The following is a 27,354-nucleotide window of genomic DNA, read 5'->3' as shown; positions in this document are numbered from 1 at the left end:
GATCAAAAGCATTAGCCATCTCTAAACCTGCCGTTCAGATGGTCCTCTGGGATTCCTGCTCAGGGCCCATGGATGGACTTCAGAAGAGTGTAGAATATTATTTTGAGGTGACCAACATCAGAGGGCTCTGTGATTCAACAAATGTGAAGAACCGCTGTCATGTCTTTGTGGGGAGGTGGTTGTCTGGATATGGTTCCTCAGAGGGAGTAAAGAGGTACAAGCATCCTTAGTGCCCAGTAAGAAGCCTTCAGAGACAAGGAGCTGAAGGAGAAAGAGGAATTGGGAAAGGGAAATGGGTTCAGAGGGAACTGGTGGGAGGGGTGTCCCATCTTCCCTTGTTTTCCACCCTCTTTCTAGCGGGTAGTCTTTCTCTGTATTCTCCATGTCCTGATGATTATAGGATCCAGTTACCCTTCAATTAAAATCTATTGACTGCCTGCCATTTATCATGCCCTAAACCCTGTACTCTCACATTTTCTCATGCAATTTCTTTGTTAAACCTGTAGTGCAGAGTGGAGTCAACAGCTCCCTCAGTCATGAACTATTAGCCCCATTGTTTCCTGTCAGACCCCTTTACAAAATGTGTTTTATTTTCCCCTTTCATTCCTATCTCTATTCTCATTTCCCCTCCTCACAGTGGGGGGTGGGGAGGGTACTTACTTTCCTGTATTTAATAAATGATCTTCCAGTCTATGCTCTACATGTGTATTTAGATACATCCATCCACTCAACAACTACAGTGCTGGCTATGTGTGCATTCTTAATTCCACTAAGATTGTGCTTCAGGATGGTGGACCCAGTTAATTTCCCAAGAGCAGTACATTACAGTTTGTATCTTTTCGTGGAATTATCATACTGATCCAATAAGGGAAGTAAAGTAAGGTTCCTTATGGATGAGGAAACTGAGGCTTAGAGATATTAAGCAAATTACCCTAGTTTATGTAGTCAAGCACAAGAGCCAGCGCTTATATCCAAAATCTCTCATATAATGTTCAACGCTTTACCACTGTAGTACGCAGCACTGACTCTTCCAGAAATAAGATGAGGCATCTGCCTCATTATGTATTATTATTATTATTATTATTATTATATTTGAGCCTTGGATATTTGGATGCCTGGTCTAACTCAATAAGCCTAGGTTTAGCACCAGTATGTAAGAGGGTGTCTAATTAGAGTTCTTAGAGTTTCAAAGTGAATTATGGAATAAAACTGTTTTTATTGTTTCATGAGGACTAGCTAACAGGCTTGAGTTTTAGTGGGTGATTTTGAGGCTAGACATTTATAAAGACTAATTTTCAAAGTTTGGGGACTGTGGATCAGATTTAAATATTAAGTATTAGGTAGAATATATTAAGTACATATTATATGCTATTTACTGAGCAAAGTACTTTACAGGCATCATTTCACTAAATCCTGACAACAACTCTATGAGGTATTTACTTTTACTCCCATTTGACTGTTGTGAAAACTAACACACTGAGAGGTGAGCTAATTTGTCCACAGTCACCCAACTATGAGGTTGAGTTTTGACTTGAACCTGAACCATCTACCTGCAGAGCCTTACTCTTGACTACTAAACTGTGCTGCCTTCCTGTGAAGGAAGCTTTACAATATCTTTGCTTTGAAATTGATGATAATTTCTTGTCATTTGGTGTGGTTTAGAGCAGTCATGGGAAGTACATTGCTAGTTGGAAAAGAATTCCAGAAGGAGAGGTTATGAAGTTTCAAAGTGTCCCCCAGTTGTCTTCATTATACCTCCCTGTGTCCCATGAAGTCAGACCTCTGCCTTAGGACATCCTACCTAGATTTTAAGGCCTGAGTATGATGCCTTCAAAAAAGTGGGGATTCTCTAACTGGGCATGGGTGGTTCATTGCATATAACCCAAGGCAACCTGATAGTTTCAAGACAAGTGTCCTCAAAAGGAAAGAATTCTTTATCACCCTGTGTGAATCATACTTGCCAGGAATTATCTGTGGTCAAAGTTTTATCACAGTTGGTTTTTCTTCCACACTTTACATTTTGCTTGCCTTCTACAGGGAAGATGATACCATTTATATATTTACATTAGCTGGGTTTATAAAGATTGCTTGGCTACAAAGTACATACTCAAAATCAAGTAGATAAGAATATTTGATTATGTGCTCTTTCAGATTTCTCTTCTCTGTTTATACATTTGTTCAACAAATATTTTTTGTGCACCTAACTCACAGTCTAATGGAGGAGACTGGCAGCTGACCTAAAATGTTGATATATTAGAATAAATGGCACATGGGGTAAGCCAGGTGCTAGGAGACTCGTAAGGGTAAGGGTAAGGGCAGCATAAGTGTCAAGGGAGACTTCCTAGGGAAGCAAATTCTGAGCTGAGAACTGAAAGAGAAGTGGGGGTTAGCTATAGGAAGAAAACAAGGGGGCATTAGAGGCAAGGGAATGGGGTCAGTGTAGAATTTCATGGCTGAATGCAGGAACTGGGCAGGAGATGAGGTTGGAGGAATCAGTAACAGGTAAGACTATGAAGGAAGGGCATTGGTGAACCACAGGAGGTTTGGAAGCCTGGGGGTGGGTGAAGGCACATCAATCACATTCATAGTGCAAAAAGTTCCATGGGTTAATTGACCTTCCTTATTGGTCAGATGTGTTTGTTGGTACATCATAACATTGGAACTGGTAAATGGCAAATAAGGAATCTAGATGGATTTGTAGATGGAAGTCCAACCAATACCAAGCGTACCTTCTGATAATGTATAAAAAATATTTTTCAATTTTGACTTGATTATTCTGTCTTTACAAACCTCTGACAACATTTGCTAAAAATTCTCTCAAAATCAAAGCCTGAGTAGAGGGGAAAGTGAGGGCTGCATGACTTTGTGTTCTCTGTTTTCCACTACTTTTCTGGGGCATTGCTGTGAACTGTTCATCCAAAACTTATTCTCCTTGAGGAGGGGCCATTTGAATAGCAGCAGGGGAGGAGGCGAAAAGAAGAACCACATGTGGTGTACATTAATTAAGAAAATATATTTAGTATAATCAGACAATGGTTTGTGGGAGTTAAAAATAACTCCTTGTGAAAAATTACTAAGGAGTTACAATTAGTGTTTTAACACAAGTTCACAGAGCAGGGCAGATTCCAAGGCTGCTGAAAACTGACATCACAGATGGTGCAGGGTGTTTATAGAGCACAGTGAGGCCACTGAGGAGACCATCTGCAGAAATGAGCTCACCTTCTCTCCTAGAAGCCAGAGAGGGAGGAGACAGAGGGAATTGTTTTGGTTGTGAGCTATGAGCTAGGTGACTTATTTCTTTTCTCTCTACCCCTCATACTCTCTTAACTGTGGACATAAAACATGTGGTGAATTTTTGTTTGGTTGTTTTGGGTGAGGTTTATTGAATGTCAGGATTCACAAAATGGCCTTTCTGTCTCTTCTCCCTTTAATGGACCCTTGGTTGGCTGCTTCATCCATTTCGCCAGTGTTTTATCACCAGACAGCATGTTTCTCTCTTTCATACTGGTGTTTATGAAGGCCCTGCCCCTTTCTCCCCCTTCATGTCTTCTCACAGCACCCCATGTGGGCCTAAGTGGGTAAAGAAAAGGGTTGGAGTGTATATCCTTTGCCATCGGTACAGCTAAATGAATGATACAGAATGAGGAGAAAGGGGGCCATAGTGACGTGTGACATTGGCTAGCTGATTTGGGGGCTAAGGGTTTTAAGATTGGGGGACCAATATTTGTATTTTAAATTCAGATGGTATTTAAAATATGGTTCTATAACTGCAATGAGGCCCTCTCATCTGTGAATTAATGTGTCATAACTCATGTTCAAGTACCACACAAACATCCATGGTGTGAATGATTACACAATAAATTCAAACCCTGTTGTGTCTTACAGCTTAATTAGTACATGAAGCTACATGAGTTAGTTGAACCCATGTGAGATTATGTCATATGGTGTGTAAAAATGGAAATGTTGGGAAGTATTTTGCAGTTTTTCAGGGGAGAAAGCAGGGTTGACTTTTCTATGATGTCTTTTGTGTCAGTTTCTGTATTTGTGCTCAACAAGTGATGTTGGACTTCTGAGCTTTTGTTGCCTGGTTGAACACAATTGTTCAGTATGAATTTGTTGTTTATTTAGGCATTATGCAGGGATGACAGACACCAGAAGAAATACAAAACAGGATCTTTGAGGCCTGACCAATGGACTGTGGCAGCCCCAACTCGACTTAGCTTAATTCAGCCTCACCAAACATGATCCCAGACTGATCCCAGACTACATGGGCTTGATAACAGCTGTCTGATCCTACAATCTTCTTCAATTCCAGCTAGAATGCTGTATCAGATACTTCGCAGATTTTTTCAAAAGCTTGTATGCAAAAATACGCCAACAGAGCATGGGATTCAAGTTAACATCCACCTGAGCACTCTGGATTTAGTTGCCCTCGGTGTGGGCCGCACAGTGGGTATAGGTGTGTGTATGTCCTGGCTGGTGAGGTGGCTAGCAGTCAAGCAGGGCCATCCATTGTGATCTGCTTTTTGGTGGCTGGCCTATCTTCTGTGTTGGCTGGGCTGTGCTATGCAGAGATTAGTGCCCGTACCCAGGTTCCCCATTCTGGCTCTGCATATCTCTACAGCTTTGTCACTATAGGTGAACTCTGGGCTTTCCTCAGTGGCTGGAACCTCATCCTCTCCTTTGTTGCTGATACAGCCATTGTGGCCTGTGCCTGGACCTTAGTTTTTGCCAACCTGTTTGGGAACCAGATTGCTCAGACTCTTTTTTTTTTTTTTCAACGTTTATTTATTTTTGGGACAGAGAGAGACAGAGCATGAATGGGGGAGGGGCAGAGAGAGAGGGAGACACAGAATCGGAAACAGGCTCCAGGCTCTGAGCCATCAGCCCAGAGCCCGACGAGGGGCTCGAACTCACGGACCGCGAGATCGCTCAGACTCTTAATGAGAACATCTCACCTCATGTTCCCCAAGTACTTGCAGAATATCTAGGCTTCATTGTTGTGGGCCTAATGTTGTTGCTCATCAAATTGCAGACTGCCATTTCATACATTTTTCCTGGTTGCCAAAGTGATTACATTGGTGAAACTTTTGGTTCTTGGTTTTGTCATCATCTCTGGCTTCATTGAGGGAGACCTGCAAAACTGGAAGCTCAAAGAAGACGACTATGTAAAAGCTGGACTCAATGACACCTCAAGCTTGGGCCCTCTGGGCTCTGGAGGATTTGTGCCATTTGGCTTTGAGGGGATTCTCCATGGAACAGCTACCTGTTTCTATGCATTTATAGGTTTCAGCATCGTTCTTACAACAGTCAAGAAAGAGCAGAATTCCCAGTGTTCCATCCCCATGGGCATTATGATTTCACTGTTCATCTGCTTTGTGCTATATTTTGCTGTCTCCTCAGCACTTACGCTTATGGTGCCTTACTATCAGCTTCAACGTGGAAGCACCTTGCCTGAGGCATTTTTCCTTATTGGCTGGGCACCTGCGTACTATGTTGTAGCTTTTGGATTTTTCTGTAGTCTTTCTGCCAGCCTTTTGAGCTTTATGTTCCCCATTCGTCAGTTGATACACATGATGGCAAAAGATGGCCTCCTGTTCCCTGTCCTTGCTAGAGTGTGTACTGGCTCATACTCCCGCATCATGGCTTCTGTGATATTTAGTATTATTGCAGCAAACATGGCATTCTTCTTGGAACTCACTGATCTTGTGGACCTCAGGTCACTTGAGTCTCTGCTAGCTTACTCCCTGGTTGCTCTTTGTGTTCTCATCCTTCGATATCAGCAGAGTGGAGGAAATGAACCAATGGTTCAGGAGGAGAATGGACCGGCAGCAGAGAGGCTAACTCTACAAGGACTACTTTTTCCAGGCAGCCCCACCCCCACTCCACTCTCTGGCTGGGTTGTCTGTGTTTGCTCCTCACTGCTTGCTCTGCTGCTAATTCTTCTTGGCTTGGTGCTGGCCCAGTGACCAATTCTGCTTTCTGGAGACCCAGTGTGGATTTCAGTGTTTGTGCTGCTCCTGGTGCTCATCACTGGGCTTACTGGGGTCATCTGGAGACAGCCTCAGAGCTCCAGTTCCCTTCACTTTAAGGTCCCTGTTCTGCCTCTCCTCCCATTACTGAGCATCTTCATGAATGTTTACCTTATGATGCAGATGACAGCTGCCATCTGGGCCTGATTTGGTGTCTGGATGCTGATTGGGTTTGCTATCTACTTCAGCTATGGGATCCAGCACAGCCTGGTCTATTAACCCCACCTAAGTTAGGGCCAAAACTGTAGACCTTGAACTCAGCAGTGCCAGTACATATTCTGCTTGATTAAATAACACCTGAATGCAGTCTGGTCCCTTTGCATAATAGTGGAGAGTATTTTTGAGCACATAGAAAGTTAGGTCTCCCATGGGATGCTGATGTGGGGGAACACTAATAGAGCTCTGTATTTATTGAGGAATGAAGGATGTGGCTTTGCTCTTTCTTCTTTATTATTTCTTACTTGTATATTTGTTAATTATGTCTATAGTTGTTTATTGGCTTTTAAAAAAATATTAAAAAAACTAGGGGTGCCTGGGTCGCTCAGTCAGTTAAGCATCCGACTTTGATTCAGGTCATAATCTCACAGTCCGTGAGTTTGAGCCCCACATCAGGTCTGTGCTGACAGCTCAGAGCCTGGAGCCTGCTTCAGATTCTGTGTCTCCCTCTCTCTCTGAACATACCTTACTTGTGCATGCTCTCTCTCTCTCTCTCTCTCTCTCAAATAAATAAATATTAAAAATTTTAAAATTATTTTCATTTTATTTGGTTAAATATTCAGTAGCTGGGGGAGGGGCACCTGGTTGGCTCAGTCAGTAGAGCATGCAACTTTTGATCTCACAGTGGTGAGATTGAGCTCCTCATTGGGTATAGGGATTACTTTAAAATACATCCAGTAGTATAATTACTGGATTGTATGATATGTATTTTAATTTTTTGAGGAAGCTCCATACTGCTTTCCATAGTAGCTGTACCAATTTACATTCCCACCAACAATGTGTGAGGGTTCCTTTTTCTCAATTTCCTCAACAACACTAGTTATTTTGTATTTTTTATTTTATCCATTCTTACAGGTGTAAAGATATATCTCACAGTGCTTTTTTTTAATTTTTTATTAAAAAAATTTTTTTAACGTTTATTTATTTTTGAGACAGAGAGAGACACAGCATGAACGGGGGAGGGGCAGAGAGAGAGGGAGACACAGAATCTCCAGGCTCTGAGCCATCAGCCCAGAGCCCGATGCGGCGCTCGAACTCGCGGACCACGAGATCGTGACCTGAGCTGAAGTCGGACGCTTAACCGACTGAGCCACCCAGGCGCCCCCTCACAGTGCTTTTAATTTACATTTTCCTGATGATTAGTGATGCTAGTACCTTTTCTTATGTCTTTGGCCGTCTATTTCTTCTTTGGAAAAATTCAATTCATGTCCTATGCTGAATTATTTTTTTAATTTGGATTTCTTACTTGGATTGTTTGGCTTTTTGGTGTTGAGTTATATATTTATGTATTTTATATTAAACTTTTTTTTGGATATATCATTTGGAAATATCTTCTCCCATTCAGTAGGTTGCCTTTTGTTTTGTTTATGGTTTCCATTTCTGTTGCAAAGCTTTTTAGTTACATGAATTTGAAAAGATATATAAGCAACCCTATGTTTATTGCAGCATTATATACCAAAACCAGGAAATGAATGCAACCAAAGTATACAAGTGTCTATTGATATATGAATGGATCAAGAAGGTGTGAGATACACACACACACACACACACACACACACACACACACACAATGGAATATTACTCACCCAATACACACAGTGGAATATTACTTGGCCCCTAAAAGGAATGGAATCTTGCCATTTTTAATAACATGGATGAACCTACAAAGTATAATGCTAAATAAAATAAGTCAGTCAGAGAAACAAATACCATATGTTTTCACCCTATGTGGAATTTAAGAAATAAAACAATCTTTAAGGAAAACAACACATAAAAAAAAAAAAATCCACTCCAGACTCCTAAATACAGGGAAAAAAAATACTGGTGGTTGCCAAAGGGGAGGTAAGCAGGGGAATAGGTGAAATAGATAAAAGGAATTAAGAGCACACTTGTCTTTTTTAAAAATTTTTTAATGTTTTTATTTATTTTTGCGACAGAGAGAGACAGAGGATGAGCAGGGGAGGGGCAGAGAGAGAGGGAGACACAGAATTGGAAGCAGGCTCCAGGCTCTGAGCTGTCAGCACAGAGCCCGATGCGGGGCTCGAACCCACAGACTGTGAGATCATGACCTGAGCCGAAGTCGGATGCTTAACCGACTGAGCCACCCAGGCTCCCCAAGAGCACACTTGTCTTGATTACACTGAGAAATGTGTGGAATTGTTGAATCATTATATAGTAGACATGGAGCATATAATAACCCTGTATATTAGAAATAAAATACCTAGAAAAAACTGAAATAAAAAAGATGAAAATTGCCTCTGACATTAATGAGGCTATATTTTATTTCGTTTTTTTTAATTATTATTATTTTTTTAATTTACATCCCAGTTAGTTAGCATATACTGCAACAATAATTTCAGGAGTAGATTCCATAGTGCCCCTTACCCATGTAGCCCATCCCACCTCCCACAAACCCTCCAGTAACCCTCTGATTGTTCTCCATTTTTATGAGTCTCTTATGTTTTGTCCCCCTCCATGTTTTTATATTATTTTTGTTTCCCTTCCCTTATATTCATCTGTTTTGTCTCTTAAAGTCGTCATATGAGAAGTCATATAATATTTGTCTTTCTCCGACTAATTTAACTTAGCATAATACCCTCCAGTTCCATCCATGTAGCTGCAAATGGCAAGATTTCATTCTTTTTGATTGCCGAGTAATAATCCATTGTATATATACACCACATCTTCTTTATCCATTCATCCATCGATGGACATTTGGGCTCCTTCCATACTTTGGCTATTGTTGATAGTGCTGCTATAAACATTGGGGTGCATGTGTTCCTTCGAAATAGCACACCTGGATCCCATGGATAAATAACTAGTAGTGCAATTGCTGGGTCCTAGGGTAGTTCTATTTTTAGTTTTTTTGAAGAACCTCCATACTGTTTTCCTGAGTGGCTTCATCAGCTTGTATTGCCACCAACAATGCAAAAGAGATCTTCTTTCTCCGCATCCTCACCAACATCCGTCATCGCCTGAGTTGTTAATGTTAGCCATTCTGACAGGTGTCAGGTGGTATCTCATTGTGGTTTTGATTTGCATTTCCTGATGATGAGTGAAGTTGAGCATTTTTTCATGTCGGTTGGCCATCTGAATGTCTTCTTTGGAGAAGTGTCTATTCATGTCTTTTGCCCATTTCTTCACTGGATTATTTGTTTTTTGCGTGTTGAGTTGGATAAATTCTTTATAGATTTTGGATACTAACCTTTTATCTCATATGTTATTCACAAATCTTCTCCCATTCCGTTGGTTGCCTTTTAGTTTTGCTGATTGTTTCTTTCACTGTGCAGAAGCTTTTTATTTTGATGAGGTCCTAGTTGTTCATTTTTGCTTTTGTTTCCCTTGCCTTTGGAGATGTGTTGAGTAAGAAGTTGCTGCGGCCAAGATTAAAGAGGTTTTTGCTTTCTTTCTCCTCGAGGATTTTGATGGCTTCATGTCTTACATTGAGGTCTTTCATCCATTTTGAGTTTATCATTGTGTATGGTGTAAGAAAGTGGTCCAGGTTCATTCTTCTTCATGTCTTTGTCCAGTTTTCCCAGCACCACTTGCTAAGGAGACTATTTTTATTCCATAGGATATTCTTTCCTGCTTTGCAAGGATTAGTTGGCCATACATTTGTGGGTCCATTTCTGGGTTCTCTATTCTGTTCCATTGAGCTGAGTGTGTTCTTGTGCCAGTACCATACTGTCTTGATGATTACAGCTTTGTAGTATAGCTTGAAGTCTGGGATTGTGATGCCTCCTGCTTTGGTTTTCTTTTTCAAGATTGCTTTGGCTAGTCAGGGTCTTTTCTTGTTCCATACAAATTTTAGGATTATTTGTTCTAGCTCTGTGAAGAATTCTGGTGTTATTTTGATAAGGATTGAATTGAATATGTAGATTGCTTTGGGTAGTATTGACATTTTAACAATATTTGTTCTTCCTATTCAGGAGCTTGGAGTCTTTTTCTATTTTTTTATGTCTTCTTCCATTTCTTTCATAAGCTTTCTATAGTTTTCAGCATATAGATTTTTCACTTCTTTGGTTAGATATATTCCTAACTATTTTATGGGTTTTGTGCAATTGTAAATGGGATCAATTCCTTGATTTCTTTTTCTGTTGCTTCATTGTTGGTGTATAGGAATGCAACCGATTTCTGTGCATTAATTTTATATCCTGCAACTTTACTGAATTCATGAATCAGTTTTAACACTTTTTTGGTGGAATATTTTGGGTTTTCCATATAGAGTATCATGTTATCTGTGAAGAGTGAAAGTTTGAACTCCTGGCCAATTTGGATGTCTTTTATTTCTTTGTGTTGTCTGATTGGAGAGGCTAAGACTTACAATACTATGTTGAATGACAGTGGTGAGAGTGGTGACAGGTCCCTGTCTTGTTCCTGACCTTAGGAGGAAACCTCTCAGTTTTTCCCCATTGAGTATGATATTAGCATTGGGTCATTCATATATGACTTTTATGATCTCGAGGTATGATTCTTCTATTCCTACTTTCTTGAAGGTTTTTATCAAGAAAAATGCTGTATTTTGTCAAATGCTTTCTCTGCATCTATTGAGAGGATCATATGGTTCTTTTCCTTTCTTTTTTTGATGTGATGAAGCTCATTGATTGTTTTGCAGATATTGAACCAGCCCTGCATCCCACGTATAAATCCCACTTGGTTGTGGTGAATATATACATATATACATATATATATGTGTGTGTGTGTGTATATATATATATATATATATATATATATATATATGTGTGTGTGTATATATATATATGTGTGTGTGTGTGTATATATATATATATATATAGTATTGTTGGATCCGGTTGGCTAATATCTTGTTGAGGATTTTTGCATCCATGTTCACTAGGGAAATTGGTCTATAGTTCTCCTTTTTAGTGGGGTCTCTGTCTGGTTTTGGAATCAAGGTCATGCTGGCTTCATAGAATGAGTTTGGAATTTTTCCTTCTATTTCTATTTTTGGAACACCTTCAAGAGAATAAGTTTGAACTCTTCCTTAAATGTTTAGTAGAATTTCCCTGGAAAGCTATCTGGCCCTGGATGTTTTTTTGGGGGGAGATTTTTATTACTAATTCGATTTCCTTACTGGGTATGGGTCTGTTCAAATTTTCTATTTCTTTCTGTTTCGGTTTTGATAGTGTATATGTTTCTAGTAATTTGTCCATTTCTTCCAGATTGCCCATTTTATTGGAGTATAATTGCTCATAATAGTCTCTTATTATTGTTGTTATATCTGCTGTGTTGGTTGTGATCTCTCCTCTTTCATTTTTTATTTTATTTATTTGGGTCCTTTCCTTTTTCTTTTTGATCAAAGTGGCTAGTGGTTTGTCAATTTTGTTAATTCTTTCAAAGAACCTCATCCCTAGTAGTGCTGAGCACCACCTGCTTCCTACCACATGAGAGAGTCTGCTTTTATTAGATTTTCTCTTGTTTGAGCAAGGGAGTTGTCCTTTGGGCAACTTAGCACTAAATAAAAAAAGAAAATCAACAAAAAACTGGAAGAGGCTGAGCTGGATATTCCCAGTGCTGTCTGTCTCTTCAACTCACTAATGAAAGTCATGGTGAGGGAGGCAGAGGTGGAGTGAGTCCAGGAATAGTTCTCTGCTCAGTAGTACTCAGCCTTCAGCAGGTGTCCCATACATGGAGGGCTTGTGAAAACAAAGATTGCTGGGCCTCACCCCTAGCATTTGGAATTCACTAGGTCTGGATGGAGCCCAAAACTTGTACTTCTAACAAATTCTCAGGAGATGCTGATGCTGAGGTTCTAGGGATCACTCTTTGAAAACCAAAGCTCCAGCTGAAGCTCCTCCACATGTAAAGATGAAGTGAGGAAAGCAAAGGTACCTTTGAACACTTATCTTCACTTAATCTAACATTTAGATTAAAATACCATCTTTAATCCTTTCACAGTGAGGAAATCATAGTGAATCATTTCACAATGCATATGTCTATCAAATCACCACAATGTACATGTTAAATATTTTATAATTTTATGTCAATTATACCTTAGTAAAGCTGGAATGAAAAAATAAAGTACCACAGTTATCTGAATGTCTTTATTTTCTTTATTTTGTTCCTGATTGTAGATCACAGGTAAGGAGTGTATCTTTTTTTTCTATTATTTTATTTATTTTGAGAGAGTGAGAGTGAGCGGGGAAGGAGCAGAGAGAGAGAGAAAGAGAGAGAGAGAGAGAGAGAGAGAGAGAGAGAGAATCCCAAGCAGTCTCAGTGCTGTCATTGCAGAGCCAAAGAGAGGCTTGATCCCATGAACTCTGAGACCAAGACCTGAGCCAAAATTAAGAGTCAGAAGCTTAGCTGACTGAGCCACCCATGAGGCCCAAGGAGTGTATCTTGTTTACTCACCCAGAGCATCCAGGTGGGCTTCAGGAACATAATGAGTATATAATAAATTCATGTTAAATTGAATTGGGCCTTACACATTTCTCTGGTACAGAAAATTTTTCTTCCTTTCAGGCTAGCACTGTGCTAGTCCTTGAAAACTATTTTCTGGGAGACTTCATTGACAAAAGCATTTCTCTCCATCCAGAACTATACCTAAGTTTATCTAGATCCATACCCCACCTAGAACTGTACTCAGGCACTTCTAGTTTTGCCTTTGTGTAGCTAGGCCTGAGTCCTAGTGACTGTCCTGTCTGTTCTATCAGAGTGGAGTCATGTTCAGGGCAAGGAGTAGTTTCTCCCCTTCCTGTAGACCCAACAGTAATAACAGTTGTGCATTCAAAGAGCAACAGGGAAAATATGTCCCAGGGAAGGAGAATGCCTGACATGTCCTCCCATGGTCCTGTTCCATCTATTCCCATTGGATGTGGGGAGGGGCCAGAAGTAGTGAAACTGATAGAAGGTCCAACCTGCTCTACCTGATTGCAGGGGATCTTTGAAGATGAGACTGGGTCCAGCCTGGGAAAGTATGCATCTTTCTTGAAGCACTCAGGGCTTTATGGTTGGCATAGAAAGGCCAGTGTTTTCTATTATATTTAAGTATGGGGTCTTCCATAGGAGGGAGGGATGGGAAGGTGCAGGCACTCTCACTGTGTGCTTGGCTGTTTCACTAGGGTTTGGAATGCCTCAGGTGGTCTCCTGCCCAGAAACAGGGAAATATAGAAAATACACTCTCAAAATATTTTTTATCCCAAGAGTTCTCCACTCAACTTGTTAAGTGAAAAGCTGGGATAGACGTGTGGTGTATGTTAGGCTATGAGGCATGGGAGTGATGAATTACAGAATAAAAATCTTATTAGAGCATCCAAATCTCCTACAAAGTGTCAACAGGGCTTTGATTTAGGAGAAAAAGTTGCATGTTTGGACTCAAATAAACAGCTATGGGTTTCCATGTTCTTCCTCTCTCCATGTATTTATCTTGTGTCATTGATGAGATTTAAAAACCTCTGAAGAGAAAACATCTCTTTTATGTATTACTTCTTTGTATCTCCAATGCCAACAAAGTGATGATAAAAATATAGCTATCATTTGCTGAGTACTATAGCCTATACTTTTTTCCCAAACACTTCACATGATCACCTATTTAATACAAAAGTGTATGATTTGAGTATTGTTATGCTTACCTTACAAAATTTGAAACTAAGCCTCAGAAAGGTACAAAGAACAGTGAAGTAATTTGTGCAAAGTGAGTAGTGAAGCTAACATTTGTACCAAGGTTGAGCAAAGCTCATGCCACTAACCCCTGAGCTATACTCTTCATGAAGTAGCAGCTCAGTAAGGGATAGATGATCACTGAAACTTGGTGGTATAGAGATAATTGAAAGACAGTGGATAATGCAAAATAGTGAATAATGAAAAAAATTTATATTTGTTTTGTGGCATGTAGTCAGAGACACATTTAGTGACAAATGCAAGCTTATACTCATACATTTTCTCATTAACCTTCACTGTGCCCCACCCTGTAGTCTGGAAAGGGGGAGAGGCTCAATATATTATATTCATAAAGCACCTCATTGAGAGTCATGTGTATGTGCCAGATATGTGGACATATGTTATTGAATTTGTGTGGAAATAAGCACCAGAGAGTGGTGTACACAAGGAGGAGGGGTACACTTTTCTTGGTAGGACTATAAACATGACCATATTTGTTAGAGTATTTGGGTATGGTGTGTGCATACCTATGTGCATGCATGTGTGTGTGTGTGCGTGTGTGTGTGTGTGTGTGTGTGTGCATGTACACAAATCCTGAAGGACTTCAACTAGCTATAAAGAACTGACCTCCTTCCTTTCCTGGCCCTGGTCTGTGAGTTTGTACCAAATCCTGATTTTCACTTTTCATCTCCTTTCAAGGGGGGACTCAATGAGTTTTCTTCTGTGAAGTTTATGGTGAAGATGCTGGGCTTCTTTGGAGCTCCTATATAAATCTTTATATAGATTAATCTTAGAAGACTATAAATCTTCTACAATCAGAAGAGGTTTGTAGAGAAAGAGAAGTAGCAGCCACAAGGCAATCCCTTCCTGTCTTTTACTTTCTAGCCTAATACACAGCCACTCTTGTATGTACACCACCCAGGTAACCATCTCCTCTCCTCCAACCCCCTGACAGAAGATAATAAAAGAAGCCACTTTATTTACTTCTTTACTTCCACGTGAGACTATTTGAGTCATCCCAGAAAGAGGAGAATTAAAAATATGCTAACTAAGGATACTAGAGTTGACATTATGAGAAACTGGTACTTTGTTAAACTAATTTCATAGAAAGCAATGAATTTGACAGATGCAAGGTAAGAGGAGTTGAATGTCTCTGTTTACATCTTTAGAAAACCTGCAGCAAAGCTCCTGGAAGCAGGAGGTGGTATGACCTGCATGTGGTTTGAAGGTAGACACAGCACAGGAACCCCCTCCCCCACCTTCCAATGCCATTGCTGGACTTTTTTTATGAGGAATTTTATGATAAACTTTACTTTACATCAGACATTTCACAGCATCTCTTGTCCAGAGAAGGAGAAAATACAAATATTTATTGACATATAATGTCAGAAAGTGGAGGAAAATTGACTATGGAGATGAAAGGAGGAGAGATTTCTTCCTTTCCCAAGGTATGCAAATTACCTGACTTAATTTGTGTAGAATATGTTTTTCTGTGCTTTGTGATCTTTCAGTGATTATATTAAGAAATAATTTCATTGTTAATAAAGAACACAGTGGGGGGAGAAAAGAGATGGGAGACATATAGATGGAGGCATAATGGATATCTTGTCTCTTTTGAAACCTACATCCCTTCAGTGTGACCAGGTGCAAAAGAAGTTTGGAATCAGGTCCTGGGTCCTGTTTTCTGTATTCAAAGTCTCCAGCTTTTGCAGCTTTTTCTTGAATTTTACTGGTCTCTGTACTTCACTCTCTATTGATCAAGAGAAGTTCAATATCAAATGATGCCAAAAGTCACGAAATCCTTCTCAGTAGCTATGTATTTTCCTTGGTATTCCTTCCTCTTAACCTCTGACTACTAAAATTCTGCACAATGATCACAGTCCACTTTAAATATTACCTCCTACCCATGCCTTCCTGGATAATCCACATAAGAAGAAATTTATTTCCTTTGACTTCCTCTACTCCTTTATGTCAGTCTTACCATAGCTTATTGTCCTCAGTTGTGTTACTGTATCTTCCCTTTCTCCTTCATTCAACTGTAAGCTTCTGGAGTGGGTAAACTGCATCCTGTATATTTTTATATTCCTCCATAAGGCTTAACACAGAGCTAAAAAATTGTTAAATAACTTTCATGCATGGTGTACAGCTGTAGAGAAAGAAGCCATGGATAGAGATGTAGAATAGGATCATTATGAATACTGATTAAGGATACTATTAATATAGGTCTGGACATGATATTTTCAGGTATGGATCATATTATAAGGAAATTTTTATCCAACCAGTAGATTTGTTCACATATACCATATTTATTCATCATTCATTCTTGTTGTCATTCAAATATAGTTTTTTTTTCTCTTGGGAAATAGAGAATAAGCAAAAAAAAACATAGTTCAAGTAATTACAGAGTATAATAAACATCCAAAGGAAATAATCTTGGTATTGTGATAAAGAATAATAGGAAATATTCTTTAAATAGGGAGATCTGGAAAGGCCTTTATAGTCACTGTCATATATTTACCCTTCTATGATTATAAGTTAATTCAATTTCTAACCTGAAGAAAAATATAATAAAATTAATAACAGAATAAGAACAGCCTTCCCACCAGGAAGCATTTTTGTCAACCCAGCCTTAAGACTGGTTTCTTCTTTAGTCCAACTTCCCAACTTTCCCCCTGCCTTAGGCAGAGAAGAAGTCAGGGCCCTCCCCTTGCCTCAGGATGGATTCTTTCCTCTTTTTTCCAGCCTAGGAGTTGGCAAGCACAACAGGCGTTAAGAGATTTTATCTTGCTAGACACATGGCGACAAATCAAAGTGGAAGCCTCTGAAATGATGCACCAGTATGTGAGAAGCTGGGAGAGATGGAGACAGAAGTACACATAGAGAGAGGCAAATTGCTGTCATAGAGACTCCCTTTCATCTCCCACCTCTGTCTCAGTGGGTTCTAAGCTCTGTACTTCATAGTGGACCTAGTCAAGATTTTCAGGCTTTGAGTGAGGGGAAAGATATCTCCTGAGTTACTTTGGAGACACCCTCCCAAGCCATACCTGGATCCCTGCTCCAAGGTTGAAGACAACGAAGGCTGTGAAGAGCATGCAGTCTGCTAACCTCCTGGCAGCCTTCACCTAGTTCTTTCATTTCAGGGTCTTCCCTTGACTACTTTCCTGGCCCCCTCCTCCTGGCACAATTGGTAGTTTTAATTTCTGTGTCCTGCAGAGCAGTGGTCATCTTAGGAAAGGCTTGGAAGTGGATAACAGGAATGTGAGACTGGCACCTGGAACTTTCACACCTTTACTGAGCCTTGATTCCTGTTGTTAAAAAATAGTTTGGTTGGTAGCTCAAGAGCAAATGTTTCCCTCCTCACAAAGGCCCTGGCCTCCTTGGTAGAGTTGGGGACAAAGTCCTATACATTTCACTCCCTCTACTCTTGCTTCTTCAGTCTTTTGATTCTCCCCTTGCAACTTCTCCCCCACTCCCTCCCATCCTTGTAACTCCTCTTCACTCCCTGTATGGCCAGTTCTTCTTGCTTTCTTTCTGGGGCATTTCACTTCTCTTATTCCTCTCAGCCTTCTTTATCTATGACTCTAACTTTGAAGAGAGAGGAAGATGATATTTAAGGGAAGCATCTGTGAGAAAGTGGGCTTTGGACACAGCAAGAGGCATGGTTGGCCAGGCATCAGGAAGATCCTGATAGACACTGAAAAAGTAGCTGAAATTCTTGCTGATCAATCTTCCCTAGTAGATGGGGCTGAGGTGCACATGACAGAGACTTACAAAAAATTTGGTTAGATTAAAGGATCACGCAGCCCTCTTTGCCTTATGTCTAGCCTTAACAATATAATAATTATGAGGACTCATTGGAAGTGGGAGAAGTTTTGTCTGGGAATATGAGTGTTTCCAAGTGCATCCTCTATCCAGTCATAAGGAAAGTGGGGCCATCCATTACTTCTGCAAGTTCACAGTTACCCCAAGGAGTGAGGTACACTTCAGATTTTAAGGAGCAGTTTGGTTATCCCAGTCACATAGATCTGGTCAAGGTGATAGCCGAATTACCCAATTTTTTGGGAGTCTATCCTATTGTTCAGTTCTTCAAGTAATCAAATGCCCATGGGGTGTTATTGTCCCCATAGAGTGACAAGCATGAAGATTGTCTATACATGAACTATTGTGGCAAGTATTTGAAGTTTCCCTCAAGTTGTCTAGCTTAGGCAGACAACAAACATTCAAAGAATGTTAATCTAATTAATCAGAACTAGAATTTAACACTCATAAAAGTGTATTATTGAAACATAATTTTTCTCTCTAAAATCACCCTCATTTCCAAAGAGAGCCAAGTTAAGACTACTTTATTTGAAAAACAAGTCCCATTTTAACAAAGTTTACCTAATTATTTACATAAACTCAGCAAGAATAGTTATTGACCTTATAGATTCTTTCAAACATGATTCACTGGAACTTTTCATAAGGAATCTGTAGATTGAACTTTTAAGAGCCTCTCCAGGCTTGAAGACAAGCCCAATACTTGACATAATACCTGCCTCTAATACCTGTAGATTTGGGTGAATTCTTCTAGAGATCCCCCAAATATCTTGAGGTGTCATGAACCTGCCAGGAAACGATGTTCTTTACTTTCTGTACTCACCTGGTAAGGCTGCTGGGAGCTCTGTAAGGAAGCCATCAGGCCAACACTTCCAAAGGTCTTTATTGGATTCATAAAGTCAACCTTAGTTCATTAAACCTGTCTGGTCATATCTGAGTCTAAGCATGTCTCTCTCAAACATGACATTATGTCAAAGCCCTTGTGAAGTAACTAATGTTTCCAGTGGTGTCCCGTTATAAGGAGAACAGATTCTTGTTGAATTTATGCAGACAACTGCAATTGCCATGAAAGAAAAAAATACCAGGAGTACCTGAGCTCTAGAGTGTTTCAGGTAGAGAGAAAAGCTAAAATTGTTCAATTTTCTCACAAAACAGTATTTTATCATGTCTTAGATATCTTAAAAGAAAGTCTCTTTAGATCTGATAGAGCCGATGTACAGAACCAGCAGTTTCCAACAAGAATCACAAAAACTAATCATCTTCCTCAATTCATACAGTCTCATGTTACTAAGTATTGTTCTGTTTGAATGAGATTTTCCATTAGTTCCAGAAAGTCTTACCAGTTTAGTTTTGTGATTTTAAAGATATCAAAACCCTATATCTGTCAAAAATCCTTTACATGAATTTCCTTGAAGACAAAACACATTTTGCAAGAGCATCAGAACAATAAATATAAATGAGGAAACACTCAAAAATGAATATGGTTCAAGATCTGATGAGAGTTCACTATAATGCAGTTGATGAGGAAATCTAGTATTTCTGTGAACACATTTCCTAATTAGAATATCAAGTGATGACCCTATACCTGAACATATTAAAATTTCAGTAATTTCTGGGCACCTGTGTGGCTTAGTCTGTTGAGCGTCTGTCTTCAGCTCAGGTCATGATCTCACAGTTCATGGATTCAAGCCCTGCATTAGGCTCTGTACTGACAGCTCAGAGCCTGGAGCCTTCTTCAGATTCTGTGTCTCCCTCTCTTTTTGTCCCCTCCCCCACCCCCTGCCTTGTTTGCACTCTCTCTCTCTCTCAAAAATAAATAAACATTAAAAAATAAAACTTCAGGAATTTCCTATATTTTCTAGAACAGTTACAGTATGTACCCACACAACACAACTGAAGAAGGTTTATTATCATTGTTTGATAATGCTTCCCATGTAATTAACACACCAAATGAATCAGCCTGATTAGTCAAAAAGATTTAATTGAGAATTCGAATCTTAGGAAATTTGTTCAACCTCAGAAAGTTCTAAAGCACACACCTAAATAGGATTACAGATCATTATAAAACTTAATATTTAATTATCTATTTAATGAAGCTGGCAATAAGAGGTTCTCCATAAAGTATTATAGTTGTTAGCATAACTTAGCTCCTTTACTATTGAGAAGTTTTAGTTCTCTTAAGTAATCAAAGACCAGATAAATGCAAAACATAGAAACATCGGTTTTCTGGCAGACAAAGGAAACAAAAAAAAATCTTCTATAGAATTTCTTATTAAGAGCAGAGCAACAATCCAAGAAAACTTTGCCTTTTTTATAATTTAAATTTTAGTTAACATACTGTGCAATATTGGTTTTAGGATAGAATTCAGTGATTCATCACTTACATACAACACCTAGTGCTCATCACAGCTGGCCTCTTTATTACCCATCATCTATCTAGCCCATCCTCCACCCACCTCCCTCCAACAACTCTCAGTTTGTTCTCTATCATCAGGAATCTCCTGTGGTTTGATTCCCCCACCTTCTCTCCCCACCTTCCCATATGTTCATCTGTTTTGTCTCTTAAATTCCACATATGAGTAAAATAATATATTTTTGTTTCTCTGATTGACTTATTTCACTTAGCATAATTCATTCTAGCTCCATCCATGTCATTGCAAAAAGCAAGATTTTATTCTTTTTGATGTTTCAGTAATATTCCACTGTGTGTGTGTGTGTGTGTGTGTGTGTGTGTGTGTGTATTCTCACATCTTCTTTATCCATTCATTAATCAATGTACATTTGGGCTCTCTCCATAGTCTGGCTATTGATAATGCTGCTATAAATGTCGGGGTACATGTATCCCTGCAAATATGTATTTTTGTATCCTTCAGGTAAATACCTAATAGTTTAATTGCTGGGTGATCGGGTAGTTCTATTTTCATTTTTTGGGGAACCTCCATATTGTTAAGAATGGCTGTACCAGTTTGCATTCCCACCAACAGTGCAAGAAGTTTCCTCTTTCTCTGCATCCTCACCAACAGCTGTTTTTCTCTATGTTGTTAATTTTAGCCATTCTGACAGGTGTGAAGTGGTATCTCATTGTGGTTTTGACTTGTATTTCCCTGATGATGAGTTATGTTGAGCATCTTTTCATGTGTCTGTTAGCCATCTGGTTGTTTTCTTTGGAAAAGTGTCTATTCATGTCCTCTGTCCATTTCTTCACTGGATTATTTGTTTTTTGAGTGTTGAGTTTGATAACTTCTTTATAGATGTTAGATACTAATGCTTAATCAGAAATGAAAACATCTCCCATTCCATAGGCTGCTTTTCAGTGTTGTTGATTGTTTTCTTTGCTGTGCAGAAGCTTTTTATCTTGACGAAGTCCCAATAGTTCATGTTTGCCTTCAGCAATGTGTCTAGTAAGAAGTTGCTGCAGTTGAGGTCAAAGAGGTTGTTACCTGTATTCCACTCTAGGATTTTGATGTGTTCCTGTCTTACATTTAGGTCTTTCATCCATTTTGAATTTATTTTTGCATATGGTGTAAGAATGTCATCTAGGTTCATTCTTCTGCATGTAACCATCTAGTTTTCCCAACACCATTTGTTGAAAGTACTGTCTTTTTGCATTGGATATCCTTTCCTGCTTTGTCAAAGATTAGTTGACCATAAGATACCTAGGAACAAACCTAACTAAAGTGGTAAAATATATGTACTCTGAAAACTACAGAACACTTATGAAAGAAACCATAGAGGAAACAAAGAAATGGAAAAGCATTCCATGCTCATGGATTTGGAAGAACAAATATTGTTAAAATGTCTATACTACCCAACGCAAATTTTTATCTCTCCTATTTTGAATGACAGTCTTGCTGGATAAAGAATTCTTGGCTGCATGTTTTTCTAATTCAGCACATTGAATATATCCTACCACTCCTTTCTGGCCTGCTAAGTTTCTGTGGATAGGTCTGCTGCAAACCTGATCTATCTTCCCTTGTATGTTAAGGACTTTTTTTCCCTTGCTGCTTTAATGATGCCTTTCTTTCCTTGTCTGAGTATTTTGTGATTTGAATTTGACAAATTTTGATATCCCTTGTTGATGGTCGGTTTTTGTTGAATGTAATAAGAGTCCTCTGTTCTTCCTGGATTTTGATTTCTGTGTCTTCCCCCTGGTTAGGAAAGTTTTCCACTATAATTTGCTCACATAACCCTTCTACCCCTTTTTCTCTCTCTTCATCTTCTGGGACCCCTATGTCTAATGTTGTTCCTTTTTAATGATACGCTGATTTCTCTAATTCTTAAATCATGCTCTTTTGCTTTAGTCTCCTTCTTCTTTTTCCTGCTTCATGGTTCTCCATAAATTTGTCCTCTATATCACTGATTTGCTGCTTTACTTTATCCATCCTTGCCACCGTGGCCTCCATTCGAGATCACAGTTCAGTTATAGCATTTTTATTTCATCCTAACTAGCTTTTATCTCTGCAGAAAAGGATTCTAATCTGTTTTCACCCCAGCTAGTATTCTTATGATCATGATTCTAAATTCTGTTTCAGACATCTTGCTTGTATCTGTGTTGGTTAATTCCCTGGCTGCCATTTCTTCCTGCTCTTTCTTTTGGGGTGAATTCCTTTGTTTCATCATTTTGAAGGAAGAAAAGAAATAAGGTAAAAAAAAAAATTAAAAAAATTAAAACAACACAAAAAAATCAAATAAATGATGGTAGATCCTAGGTGTGTTTTGCTCTGGTTGTTGAAAGGAGCTTGCTAGATTAGAGAAAAAAGGGAAAGATAAAAAACAAACAAACCAAAGAAAAGGGAAAAAATGAAAGAAAAAAATGAAAATTATAAAAAATGAATACAATGAAATAGAATACAATGAAATGATTGAAGTAAAATAGTATTTGAAAATTTTGCAAAAAAATAAAAAAGTATAGTAGAAAAAATTAAAGAAAATACTTCTAATAAAATGGAAAATAAAAATAAATTTTTTCTCTTTCCATATTTGAGAATAAGAAAAGAAAAGAAAAGAAAATTGAATAGATGGACCAGCAAAGAGACTGAAATATGATTGAAATTACATCGCTTTCCCCTAGAAGTCAAACTACGAAGAATTTTATAGTCCATAAACTATGGAGGCAGAGAGACTTGTGGTGTTCCTGAAGAGTGAGGTTGGCTCATTTGTGCAGGGCTTAGTGTAAGGACTCTGTTCTCCACTAGATGGCGCTGCTTAGGTTACTGTGGTGGATTGTAGTGGCATGTGTAGGTGTGTATGCTCATGCACAAGAAAGGTGAAAATAGTGTCACCCAGCTACGCATTCTCTAGTGTCAGAACTCTGTGCTCTCCCTGACCAGCAATCACACACCCCTCCTTTGTCTCTGGCTTCCATCCACTCCCTGCTTTTACACTGTCTATGACCAAGCAATCAGGTTGTCAGGGAGCATCCTCCTCCTGAGCTTTATCTCAGATGCAGCTGTGTTTCCTAACCCCTCACTTCTGAGAGACTGCAGCTTTGACCATCTCAGACCTTCTGGGGGAGAGTCTCACCGAGCAATGGCCAGGTGCCAGCCACACCCAGGAACGTTCTCAGGACTGAGCTTCTGCCAGTGCCCAGAGACTGTGGCAGGGGGGCCAGCCCGCCCTGGAAAAAGTTCACATGATTGTGTAGCAGCAGCATTTCAGGGATTATGGAAAATTACAACACACATCTGGCACCAGGCTTCCCCCCTTAACGTCCTCATTCTAACACCAGCCAATGTGGCTGTTTTCTGGGGTCTGCTGGGAACTTTGCCTGTGGGATGGCCTCACAGCCTCTACTAAACGTCCTCCCAGCAGGGGAACTGCCTCTCCCCATGTGGCCCATGGACCCCTCAGACATCACTCTCCACTCTTGGGGATTCACCCTTCCCATCAGAGCTCCACCAGGTATCGATCTGCAGAGTTTCAGACTCTGTGCTCCCTGTTTATAGAGTCTTAATGGAATTTAAGCCCTCTCCTTTCTCCTTTTTCCCTTTTTTGTTCAGTCCCTTGTGTACTCTTTCTTTTCTCTCCATCTGCTTTCATACTCTACTGCCATCTTCATCCTCTTTCTGCAAGCAAAAATAGCTCCCTACCTTCCATGGCTTCTCTCTCCCCCCAGTTCTCCTCTCTGTGCTGCACACTGCTGAGTTCTCTGGTTCAGGTTGTGAAGATTGTTGTGTTAATCCTCAATCCATTTTCTAGGTGTGCAGGATGGTTTAGTGTTGATCTGGCTGTATTTAAGGGACAAGAGATGCAAAAAAACTTCTGTGCTGTTCCACCATCTTGGCCCCTCTGCCTAAAATTATTATATTAGTGCAGATAATGCTACATATGTATCTATTTCAATTAAACCAACAAACTTCAATTAGCTTTAATATGGAATATGTTGTACCTGTCTCCACTAAAAGTTAATCAATTTGTTCCCAACTGGCAATTTTTATTTAGGGCACCTGTGAGGAAATCTACAGTGGGCAGTTCAAGTTCTGTGCAATAGGTATATTTGATGAGTACATGAGAGTGTATAAGTTTGGGTGTGCATGCCTGCTTGTAAATGTATGAGTTTGTGCTACCTCCTGAGGCTGGGATGACCAGAATCACACTGAAAACCTCTATCTCTAGTCAGTACTACCCAGACAGGTCCAAACCAAGTTCTTGTCTCTTGAGTACTCTGAGAAGGCCATGTATGCATTCTTTCTGAGTTTCACACAAGCTATCTTTCAACCATTTGTTCTGGGAAGTTCTTACTGAGTCTAACTCGAATCTTCTTGTACTGCATTCCAGATAAGCCCAGAATGAGTTTGTGAAATGGATCCCAGCACCCCCTCCTCCAAGCATGGAAGTAGTTTCTTCTGGATAGGGACATGGGTACAGAGTGTAGGGACACTGAGAGGATGTGGGCTAAAACTGGTGGATCACAGATGGGTCAGACATTTCCTGGGAAGGAGGGCCATGATAAACAGGGCAGATTCAGAGAAGCGAGTTCAGTTCAGAAACCAACGGTTTTCCCTCTGTTTCCCCTGTGACTCCAAGGTCTGCCATGCCAAACAGGGATGAGATTAGAACTGGAAAGTACTTCCCTGAGTGCGGCTTTGAGGAGCTCTGGAAACACAGGACAAAGAGAAAATGATGAATGAAGAGAAGTTCCTCTTGCAGCTCAGGAAGTAGGAAGAGAGTCAGGGGCTGTGGGACTCTGAGGGGCAGAGGGGTGTGTGTGTTGAGGGTGAGGGTGTGCACAGCACAGTGTTTGTGGTGTACGTGTCTGTGCTCTGTGGTTAACAGTCCTGTGTGCACCAGTCATGTATGTAAACATATATTACGTGGGGAAGAAAGCTCAGGGACCACTAATTTTCCCTCTGTCTTCCTTGCACTTCAAGCTGTGCAGTGGGGGAAACATGAGAAGAGGCTGTGGTAGGAGGGACTAGGTTAGACTGGGAAAGTGCTTCCCTGTCTGCATCTTTGAGGACACTCTGGAAACACAGGACAAAGAGCAAATGATAAATGAGGAGAAGTTCTTCTTGCAGTTCAGGAAGTAGGAAGAGAAGGGCAGGGGCTGTGAGATTCTGATGGGAAGAGGGGTGTGTGTGCTGACGGTGAGAGTGTACATAGCATGGTGTTGTGGTGTATATGCCTGTGCTCCATGGTTAAAGTCCTGTGTGCACCTGTGTACATAAACATGTATCACATGGAGAAGGGTGTAGCTTTGACATTGATTTTTTACTTTTTTAATGTATTTATTTTATTTTATTTTATTTTTATTTTATTTTTTTAATTTACATCCAAATTAGTTAGCATATAGTGAAACAATGATTTCAGGAGTAGATTCCCAATGCCCCTTACCCATTTAGCCCATCCCCCCTCCCACAACCCCTCCAGTAACCCTCAGTTTGTTCTCCATACTTATGAGTCTCTTCTGTTTTGTCCCCCTCCATGTTTTTATATTATTTTTGTTTCCCTTCTCTATGTTCATCTGTTTTGTCTCTTAAAGTCTTCATATGAGTGAAGTCATGATTTGTGTCTTTCTCTGACTAATTTCACTTAGCATAATACCCTCCAGTTCCATCCACGTAGTTGCAAATGGCAAGATTTCATTCTTTTTGATTGGCATTGATTTTTTAATGTTTTACTTATTTTTGAGAGAGACAGAGAGAGCATGAGTGGGGAAGGGGCAGACAGAGAGGGGCACAGAAGATCTGAAGCTTTCTCTGCACTGATAGCAGCGAGCCCAAAGCAGGGCTCGAACTCACAAACTGTGAGATCATGACTTGAGCTGAAGTCGGAGGCTCAGCCGACTGAGCCACTCAGGCGCCCCTTGACCTTGATTCTTAAACCATGGGTTGTGCGCTGGCTTGCCACTGGGGCCTATGAAGTGTGCTTTTCTGTTATGAGCAGCAGTCAGCACAAATGGGAAGACCCCTGTTCTGGGAAGCAAGAAAATGTGTGTTCAAGTTCTGGCTCTAGTTATCAGCTGGGATCCTGTGAAGCGTCACCTTTGTGAGCTGGAATGTCATCTGACCTTGTGTGCCAGCAGCCCCAGTGCTGGGACCAGAAAAGGGAAGGAGTCTAGAGTGGGTGATGGCATTTCAGGGGCCAAAGAGGATAAGGGATGTCAGTGGAAAAGGCTGCAGAAGGGGGTTCCAGAATTCAGAAACTCCTAAGTTATTGCTGGAGCCAGACTCCCCTCACCTGGACAGCCCAGCCCTTACCCAGATCCTAGGGCCCAGGACTGGCTCTGCAGGGAGAGCCATTCTCTGCCACCCTCTTGTGGCCCTGAGTTCTTCACAGGTTGCCTCTGAGAAGGTTCCCCTCAAGGAGTCAGGGCTGAGTAACTACTCCCTGGTGGAAATGGCTTATATCACAAGGAGAGATCTTTGTCTAAGAGCATCTTCTGCCTGCCTGCCATTTTCCCTGGTTTTGGGAGGCACTCAGGACCTCCTTAAGGCTAGGATAGTCTTCCTGAGATTTCCCTCCTTTGCCATCTGAAATTTTAAGTTCTGCTTTAGGGATGTGCAGTGGAGACAAGGGTATGGTATCAGGATATTGAGCTTAAAGAGCAATTTCTCTCCATCCTTGGGTTTCATATAAACTTCAGATTCCAAAGTCTTCAGAGATTTCAAAGAAAGGTATCAGGAGTAGTGATGATCCTGGAGAAAATGGGTCCGGAACAGACTGGTCTTTGCCAAAATTGCACCTAAGCTCTGTCCATCAGACTCAGCAGAGAGATGGATTGTCAGGAGCCAGGGATGCTGGAGAGAGATGGAATATTTGACAGATGCTGACAGACCTCCTTATCTGCTAGCTCTGGAATTCTGTTCCACCCACCAGGCTGCCCTTAACCCTTCCCTTATAGTGCTCAGTGCTAATTAGTGAGTATCTGTCTTTGGGGAGACACCCAGGGGGCAAGTTGCATCGGGTGGATAAGAGGGTTGAAGAGGAGGAAGGGACATGAAGTAAGTGATGGAGGAGAATGGGTTGGAATGACTGGGATTTGAGCTGGAGTTCCATGATCACTGGGGTACTTGGAAAGCTTGGCAGGGGAAACTGTCCTGGCTGCAGATACTGACTTGCTGGGAGTGAGTGAGTGGGGGGTGGGGTGGGAACAATATTGAAAGGGATTGAGTTCTACTGATTTAGGTGCTTACTTTAGGATACTTGGTGAAATACAAGCCAATGACTTTAT

At 40.3% G+C, this 27,354-nt stretch overlaps 1 pseudogene; it reads left to right on the top strand.

Moving 5' to 3' along the window:
• The first annotated feature begins 4,178 nt into the window (after positions 1-4,178).
• LOC124501490 (cationic amino acid transporter 3-like) lies at positions 4,179-6,446 on the top strand (annotated as a pseudogene).
• Positions 6,447-27,354: the final 20,908 nt, after the last annotated feature.

This window comes from Lynx rufus, unplaced genomic scaffold (genome assembly GCF_022079265.1).
Source record: "Lynx rufus isolate CCGP_SWC_20201006 ecotype Redwood Valley unplaced genomic scaffold, mLynRuf1.p SCAF_7, whole genome shotgun sequence".
NCBI classification, from domain to species: domain Eukaryota; kingdom Metazoa; phylum Chordata; class Mammalia; order Carnivora; family Felidae; genus Lynx; species Lynx rufus.
Note: the sequence above shows the minus strand (reverse complement) of the source record. Positions and strands in the feature narration are given on the sequence as shown.